We start from the raw sequence: 9,434 nt of genomic DNA on the forward strand, positions 1-9,434 counted from the left end.
TAATTTCATCTTTAAACACATCTAGAGACATATAATTTTTTTTTTTTTTTTTGAGATGGAGTCTCGCTCTGTCGCCCAGGCTAGAGTGCAGTGGCCAGATCTCAGCTCACTGCAAGCTCCGCCTCCCGGGTTTACACCATTCTCCTGCCTCAGCCTCCCGAGTAGCTGGGACTACAGGCACCCACCACCTCGCCTGGCTAGTTTTTTGTATTTTTAAGTAGAGATGGGGTTTCACCGTTTTAGCCAGGATGGTCTCGATCTCCTGACCTCGTGATCCGCCCGTCTCGGCCTCCCAAAGTGCTGGGATTAAAGGCTTGAGCCACCGCGCCCGGCGACATATACTATTATTATCCCCATTTTTTAGATGAGGAATCTGAAACTTAGAGAGAGTAAATGACTTGCTTAGGTCCCACTGCTAGTTGAGGAGGGATACAAATCTAGCTGACTCTTCTCAAAATTGATACTTACTGTCTAATTGGCAAAGATCTGATGTCCCATTCTGCTGTGGCCTAAAACCTTTAAGAAAATTATGTTTATCAGCTATGAATGAATGCTCATAGTTCGAGGGTGGGCTTGAGAGACATTGGCAGAAACTTCATTTAGAAGTTAACAAAGAAGTCAACTTAAATCATAATTTTTAAGTCCTGAAAAACAGATGTCTTATGCAAATCAATTTTTGAAAAGAGATATCTTAATTGATTTGAACTATATATGTACTTTGGAAACAGATTTGAGTTCAAAGCTCAGCAGTTATTTAATGCTATGTAACCTTTAATAAGTTTCTTATTATTTTCATATTGAATGTGGATTCCAATACCTATCTCACAAAATTTATGCAAGAAGAGCAGCCAGTTCAGTGCTTGGTGCACATAGAATGGGGAACAAAACATTATTTCCTTTTCTTTAAGTATTATGGTTGGGAATTTTTTGGTTGTGAAGTTTTATGTTTTCCTAAATTTCATGTTCTCCCAGTCATGTTAAAATTTTATTTCTATTCGTTTCCTTTCTTTCCTCAAGTATAGTTTAAAGATCACAATTCATTTCTTAAGACTTGTGCATCATTGCTCTGGTAAATCTCTTGGCCTTCATAGTAGTTGATCCAACACCTCATCCCTGACCATAGTGTTTGTTTTTGGCTTTCATTTTACCTCTGTTAATCATTCATGAGTCTATACCACAGCCTCTTCTGACATTATACTTAAAAAGTCCCCCCAAAGCATGCTTTTAAAAAGTTGGGGCACAGCAACCTTGAGAGAACATTCTTCTTGAAGGAGTAGTATTAGACCCTGACCAAATGATATCACCTTAAAAAGTTGGATTTTTTTAAAAGTCATTTTTTATGGTAATTATCTAGAAACACTTGTGGTAAGAAGTAAAAATACAAGCATGAAGTAGCTTAGTCATGGCCTATATCAACAACAAAAACAAGGGCCATTAACTTGATTGGAACATATGAATCTGAAAGTGCAGCTATTCAAATAAAAATAGCTAGCTCTTGAGTCCAAGCAGGGTAAAAAACTACCTCCAACAGGAGAGAGACAATGTAAAAGCAATAAAATGTAAATTGTCTATAATATTGCTCTCAAAATAATGTCAATTTGTTTACACTTCACAGGCTGCATTTAATAAACTTACCCACAATTTTTGTTCTGTTTATAAGACAAAACAAGCGGATAGCTTGCACATTTGTCACAGACATTTCAGGGCATGTATGCAAAATTATAATAAACATATTCTTTTTACAAACTCCTACTATTACTTTGTTCCTGAAAGCTCTGGGCTGCCAGGCTATTTTTGCATTTCCCAAGTCACTCCTAACTTACCAAGGCGAGCCAAGTGCCATGGTGCACACCTGTAGTCCTAGCTACTCAGGAGGTGGAGGCAGGAGGATTGCTGGAGCACAGGAATTGGAGATCAGCTTGAGCAACAGGGTGAGACCCCACCTCTACAAAAACAAAAAACCCCAAAAACTTACCAGGATGCAAAAAGGCTGCCATCAGTGCTAGAACCCTAGTACTACAATCCTTCTGACTCCATACTGTCTAAAGGTAGATTACTCAGTCATCTCTCTGCATTCTTGTCTTAGGTGCTATTGTGCTTAGAGTTGACTGTGAGGCAAGCCTCTGTATCTCTACACGAATAGAACTACAATACCAAAAAGTACTTCTGATCTCCTTTTGTTGGTTGTGAATAAGCACTAGTATCCTCATTTTACAGATGAAGAGACTCAATCTCAAAGATGCTAAGTAAGTTACTGAGAAATGCTGAGTCACACTGATACTAAGTCATGCTGTTAGTGAGACTGTCAGTAGCAGTCGCACTATCTGTAAGTTGCAAACTAACTGGACTCAGGGTGACCAGTTTTCCCAGTTTGCTCGGGACTGAGGGATTTCTTTGGAAGCAGGACTTTCCGTGCTAAAATTAGGACAGTCCCAGGCAAACCAGGATGGTTGGTAACCCTAGATGTCTGATTTTAGAAACACTCTTTATCTTTCTGCTTCAGGCTGTAAAATATTTGGCTCTCCTTAAAATCTTTTGCCCGTCATATCCTGCTGTAATCTTCACCCACCCACCACTTCTACTAGTTTAGTCGGCAGACTGTGCTTACCATTGCATTTGCTGTGAGACTCTTACTACAAATTGCAGCCCATTTACCCTCTTTTCTGGGCCACAGGAAGTCGCAGGCTGACAACTCAGTGTCTCTGTGGTTTTCTGAGCCTCTAGCTCTATTGGATTTCTAGCCAGAAAATTATTATTCTTCCTTTTTGGTGACAACTATGTTAAAAAAAAAAAACTCAATTCTCTTGATTTCAAAGATGACAAGCTCTATCAAGAGGGAGAAAGCTAAAGACCTCTGGGCATTGAAATTCTTCCATCCAGATACTCTGATGCTATAATGATGGTTCCTGTTAACCATCAAATCATCTGTCAGGGATGCCTCAGCTGCACTTGGCAATTTCTCTCAGCAGAGGAGCATCCTGATGGTGAAAGGCTCCTGGCACCTGCTCTTACTGGCCTTGCTCTTCTTAGCAAGGATCCTCCCTTTAGATTCCTCCCTTTAGTTGATCCTATTATTTTTGACAGCTTTGAGAAATAGCAACTGCTTCTAGTGGCTTCTTTCGCTAATGGCAACAATCCTCTTAACAGCAGCTTTTCTGAGACTTTGCTGGGCTTTTTTTTTTTTTTTTTCCAGAAAGCCCCATGCTTCCTCTATAGCTGATAACTTAGTTTGATACTCAGTAGGTACTAGAATGCTTATTAAGCCCTGTAGTGACAAACCATGGTGCTTTACCATGCTCTATGGCAGTGTTGTTCAAACTGTAGGTCCTTACTCCTTAGTGAGTCAGAAATCAATATAGCAGGTCAAAAGCAGTCATTTTGTTACATGTGGCAGATATCTGAGTTACCCCAAGTTACTGCTGTGACATCCGTATGGGTCTGCAGTAACATCTATCCTTGCTTCCTCAGAAGAAAGGATTCAACAGAGGGGCATAAAGCAGAAAAAGAGACAGAGGGAAGTTTCAGAGCAGGAGTGGAAGTTTAATTTAAAAAGCTTTAGAACAGGAAAGAAAGAAAAGTTGACTCGGAAGAGATCCAAAAGGGTGCCTGAAGGTCAAAGAGATAAGGGAGTGTTTAGTCTTCATCCTAGGGCTATACAGACTCCTCTTTCCCATGATTCTTCCCTTAGGGTGGGCTTCCTGCATGCACAGTGCTCTCTTTACCCTTAGGAACTGAGCACACAGTGTGTTTAGGAAGTTGCATGCATGCCCATCTGAAGCTTTCTTCCTTTTTTCCAGTGGAGTGCACCCGGAAGGTCATATTTCACCATTTTGTCTTTAAGTGCACATGCCCAGGAAGTTTTTCTCCCTCATTTGCATTCAATCAACACTTCAATGTTAATAGCTGTGGGTCATCAGGAAATGGCCTCTCCCTGGCACCCTTGGTGGGCTGCGAAATTATCATTTTTAGAGAGGCAGTGTGATAATGATACAAGAGGTAAGAAGAAATTACTTAGGTGGATAGTGAGGATACGGAAGTCCTCAGTAAGGTTTTCTTTTTAATGAAAAGCAGCCCCAAATCATTTTCCTTTCTAACAAAGAGCAGCCTGTAAAATCGAGCTACAGTCGTAGATGCTGGCAGTTGTGCCAATCATGTTCAAAATGGCGGCCCCATCTTCCCTTCTCTTTATCAGCCACATGTACAGTAAGGAGCAAACAATGGCTCGAGTTAACAGGAGAGTTCATTTGCATAGTAAGATCAGGGTGGGGTGGTCAGACTTCCTACATGCTACGTAAATGTCATAGCTGATGGAACCGATCTGTGAGCCCTATATAAATCAGACACTGCCTCCTCAAACCTGACTATAAAATCCAGCACATCTGCTGCCCACCAGTCCTTTCTGCTGGGAGACCCCTCTCTCTATAGAGAGAGAGCTGTTTCTCTTTCTCTTCTCTTCTGCTTGTTAAACCTCTGCTCATAAACTCCTCATGTGGGTCCATGTCCTAAATTTTCCTGGAGCAAGACGAAGAACCCCAGGGTATATACCCCAGACTATATAGCCACTTAAGTAATTGTTGAACCTGACATTCCTAGTGGGTGGCAGGAGAGCCCTCTCCTGCCCAGCTGATGCCTATCTAACTACCTGTAACAATTTAGAAAAAAAATTTTTTTAAAGACTAATAGAATAGAAAACTAGGAACACATTATATATAGTAAGGATTCGTGTTGTTTCATAAAATTTTATTTCATTATTGTATACATGTGCGACTGCACACATGAAAAAAAGCTTTTAGAAAGATATTTGTGGAAAGACATTCATCATACTGTTTCTGAAAGTAGCAACACATTGAAAACACCTAAATGTTCACTGGGAGGGGATCATAAGCTCCATGAATGCCACATGTACAACATTCATTATTGTGTCTCCCCAGAGCTTAGCACTCATGGCCCGTACATAGGAGCTGCTCAATAAATATTTGCTGATTGGCATTATTGCTGAGAGATTGAAAGCATTCTAAAGCATCTACACAGTAGAATTTAATGCAGTTATTAAAACTATGTTTTCAATAACTTTGTAAACATATGGAAAATATGCATAATATAATATTAAGAGAAAATGTACATTAGATTGAGGAAAGAGAGAGGCGCTCTCATATTGTTTTATACTCAGTACCTGTTTTAAGAAAAAAACAAGGAAGTAAAACCAAAGACAGGCAGCCCGGTGCCAGGCCCAGAACCAGATCTGGGTCTGCCTTGGCCTAAACCCAGTAGTTAAAAATCAACTCATGACTTAGAAACCGATGTTCCTGACATTGTATAGAAGAACATTGTGAAACTCCCTGCCCTGTTCTGTTTCACTCTGACTACTGGTGCGTGCAGCCCCTGTCACGTACCTCCTGCTTGCTCAAATCAATCACTATCCTTTCACGTGAAATCTTTAGTGTTGTGAGCCCTTAAAAGGGACAGAAATTGTGCACTCGGGGAGCTCAGATTTTAAGGCGGCAGCTTGCCGATGCTCCCAGCTGAATAAAGCCCTTCCTTCTACAACTCGGTGTCTGAGAGGTTTTGTCTGCGGCTCGTCCTGCTACAAGATAAGTGTATATGTAGTTGTGTATGTGCATGTGTGTAAAAGATTGGAAGGAAAAACACCAAAATGTTAACTATAGCTATTTCTGGCTAGTAAGATTATGGTTGACTTTAAAATTCTTTATTATTATTTTTTCCGTAAAGTAAACAAGTCATTTTCATAATTAAGAACTTATTTTATTCCTTTGGCACTGCATTAGATAAGTAAACTTACTGAAAACCACATAGTATCCCAGATTTAACTGCCCCACTTGGCCTTTCTTGGAACCTCAAGGTAAGGAAAAATTCCACTGATTCACCCTTTTTCCAAAGGAATGTCCCCACACACACCCTACAAAGGGATCTCTTAAGGGCATACTCACTTACTCAACAAAAATGTATTAACTTCCTTCTTTGTGAGAGCCATTAAGCCAGATTCAAGGGATTCAGAGATGAATGGAGCGTGATCTCTCTCTTTTAGGAGTTCATAGCCTGCTAAGGAAGAAAACGAGCAAATAAATAATTCTTGCACTATATAATAAGTGCTCAAGTAAAGATATGACACTGTGCTGTGTGGCTCATGAATTCTGACCTCATCACTCCCTTTTTGCTATATCTTAAACTTTAATAATTTAGGGGCTGGGAAAATATTCTAAATTTATCTTTCCAGTTTCCTTGTTTGCCTGAGGCCTGGGAAAAAAAAGCCTTGCAAATCAAGTCCCAGTAACAAAGATGTTCATCCCACAGCCCTTTAAGTAGAGATGTTAATTAGAGGCAGTATAATGGAGTGATTAAGAACATGGGTTTGGGATTCAGCATATGATGATATAGTTTATACTTTCACTGCTCTGTGACCTGTGTAAGTCATTCAGTGTATCTGAGTTTCATTCTTCTTATTTGTATTTTATAAGGTTATCAGCCCTTTACTGTATTGAGATTAAAGTATTTAGCATTTTCCCTGGCACAGAGTAGGGCACATTATATGCTAGTAACAGTTGTTTTTCTGGGTTCTGATGGTTCCAAATTGTTATCTGGACGTGTAAAACTAAGTTGATGTTTCTCTTCTGAGCTTTTACTATATTAATACGGGCACCAAGAAAGTTCGAATTTTTTATAAATTAGTTTTTAATACACTAAATGACTTTTGTGAATTGAGATTGAGAACAATCATTTTGTAGATTGAGAATTGAGAAAAATCATTAAATGAGAAACTGGAAACTGAAAAATCTCATATATATTTTAAGTAAGCCTTAGTAAAGATTTTTGGGGAAGTTGACTGATGACATTTTTGCTGAATGGAGGTCACTGAGAGCAGTCATTTAGAGAAAGGAGGGGCCGTTCTAGTAATCACCAGTTCACTTTTTCCTTTGCTTCTCTTGGAAGATTCCAGCTTATGTCACTTTTCTACAGTTCTCAAAGTTTGTGTCTTTGTAGCTCTGATCTAGGAAAATTAGTGTTTGTATACCTCAAAACAAATAAAAATAAAACAATTTTGTCCAATAACGATTTGCTGGCAATTTTGCATTTTATAAACAAGAGTTTCATTCTTTGAATAGCTGTAAATTTATGATAGAAAGTTTATTTTCCTCCTGTTCTGATTCTGACTCATTTCTACAAGTATCTGAGTAAGTTAGAATCCTTTCAGTTGCAAGTGGTATGTCCAGAAGTAGTTGAGCTTCAGGCACAACTTAATCTGATAGACCAAAAGATGCCACCAGGAAGTCTCCTCTGGCCTTGTTAGTTCTTTTCTTCTGTATTAACATCATCCCAATGCAGGCTTTCCCCAAGGGGTGCAGAAGACTGAGCAACAGCTTTAGGCTTACAGAACTTCCAGCTTAGCAGCTGAAGCTAAAAGTGAACTCTCTTTCCTGATAGGATAAGTCTGGGCTGATTTTATTGACACAGACTGGGGTCTACATGTGTCCTTACCTGTGAAAGGAGAAGTGTTATTTCTGCCCGAATCCTCAAATGAGATCAGAAGCCAGGCAGGCAGAAACCAAGCCAAACAAACAAGCAATACCAGAATAAAAACAAGAACAAATGCTCACTATATTATTAACTCAATTAGCTTATTTGAGCTAAACGTAAAATTTAGGATAATGGCTTTGTTAAAATCTTTAGACAAATTAAATTTGACAGAGTTTAATTGAGCGAGGAATGATTTGAGAATGGGGCAGCGCTCAGAACCAGCAGGGGTTCTGCTCCACAATGTGGGCAGACAGCACTGATGGACAGAAAACAGAGGTGAGGAAGAGAAACAGCTTGATTGGTTACAGCTCAGTGTTGGCCTCGTTTGAGCATAGCTTCATCAGTTGAGCCTGTGACTGACTGAAGCACAGCTGCTGTGATAGGCTAAGACTCAGCTGTTTGTTACAAAAGTACACTCCTAAATTAGGCTTTCAGTTAGTTTATGCTAAGTTAGGTTGCAATTTGTTATGTAAAGACTCAAAGTACCAAAGCATCCTCAGGCCAAATTTACTTTAATTTAACAGCAACTCATTAAGGCATCTTTCTCTTCCATTTATGATTTTCTCCATTGACATATCTGCTATTATTTATTCTATGCAGATAACTCCCATATCCCTGTCTTCACGCTGAACATCTCTCCTTCACTCTAGAACCAAATATCCTCCTTCCTGTTTGGCATCTCTATCTGAATGTCACACCCTCGTCTCATTCATAAATAAATATCTTTCTCTCTCACACACACATTCACAGACACATGGATAATTTAAATGTGGTTTCTGTGTGTGTATGTGCACATATGTGAAAGAGAGAGATGGTTTGCAAGAGTACTTGGTATTTTTAAAAGTACATTGTTGACATATATCTACTAAGCAAAGCAATATTCCCATATCAACTGACTCACTGGCAAAAACAAAAAATTAACAAGCTAACACGTGGGCCAATCAATGTGATCCTTTCACCAAAACAGTAATTAAAGGAATCGTTATAGTTTGATGCTAAGAAGCAGTGAGAAACAATACACTTTTCTGCTGGGTCTTCATAAGAAAATCTGTTAATCTATAACTGGACTTCTTTTTAGACTGAATGCGCTGCTGATTCCATTGATTGAAAAGATACATGTTGTGGTCCTGGCCCGAGCATTGGCATGTGAACTTGCTGGGACCATACCTTATCACGTCCCACAAATGAGTCAGTAGAGAAGGAAATGCCAGTTAGAACAGATATATGCTCTTGTTTTTATTCATCAGCTTAAGGAGCTGTCATGATTGTCACAGTATACATATTTAAGTTGGTGAGTTTTAAGGTTTTAAATATGAAAATGTCTTATTTTCTGCAAATATTGGAAAGTGTGGTTCTAGTGAGGGAGATGCTAGGCTACAGACCTTAAGAACAAGAAATGAAATGAAGATTTTGTCATAGGAGTTCTCTATAAAAATTGCACTTTTGAATGGAATTGTTTTGTACCATTTTTACTTAATTTCTTAAAATGCAAACTAAAAACATGTTTTTATAGGTCTTATGCATTTTGACTTTTATTATGTCTGTTGTTAAACACTTTCCTAAAACTGAGCAGAGAATGAGGAAAGACAATTCACCAAAATATGGGTATTTTCCTTCCTTCAAAAACAGCATTGCCTAAGGCCAAACTCATCATCTTCTGCCCAAACCAGCTCTTTTTTCTTGATTTCTTGTTTCTGCTCATAGCTTGATGTTTTTCAAATGTAGTTTGCCTCTGTGTCAACATCGTGGTATAATATTGATCATGCTTTTGTTTGTGAGTATGTGATGTGAGAATTAATTATGTCTGTGCTTAAAATGGGAAGATGTTCACTTTTTAATGTTTGATTTCCTCTACTCAGAGTTTTTACACTTAGGAAAATCTTGTTGCTGGGAAAATATCT

This window comes from Macaca mulatta, chromosome 8, assembly GCF_049350105.2.
Source record: "Macaca mulatta isolate MMU2019108-1 chromosome 8, T2T-MMU8v2.0, whole genome shotgun sequence".
Taxonomy (NCBI): Eukaryota; Metazoa; Chordata; class Mammalia; order Primates; family Cercopithecidae; genus Macaca; species Macaca mulatta.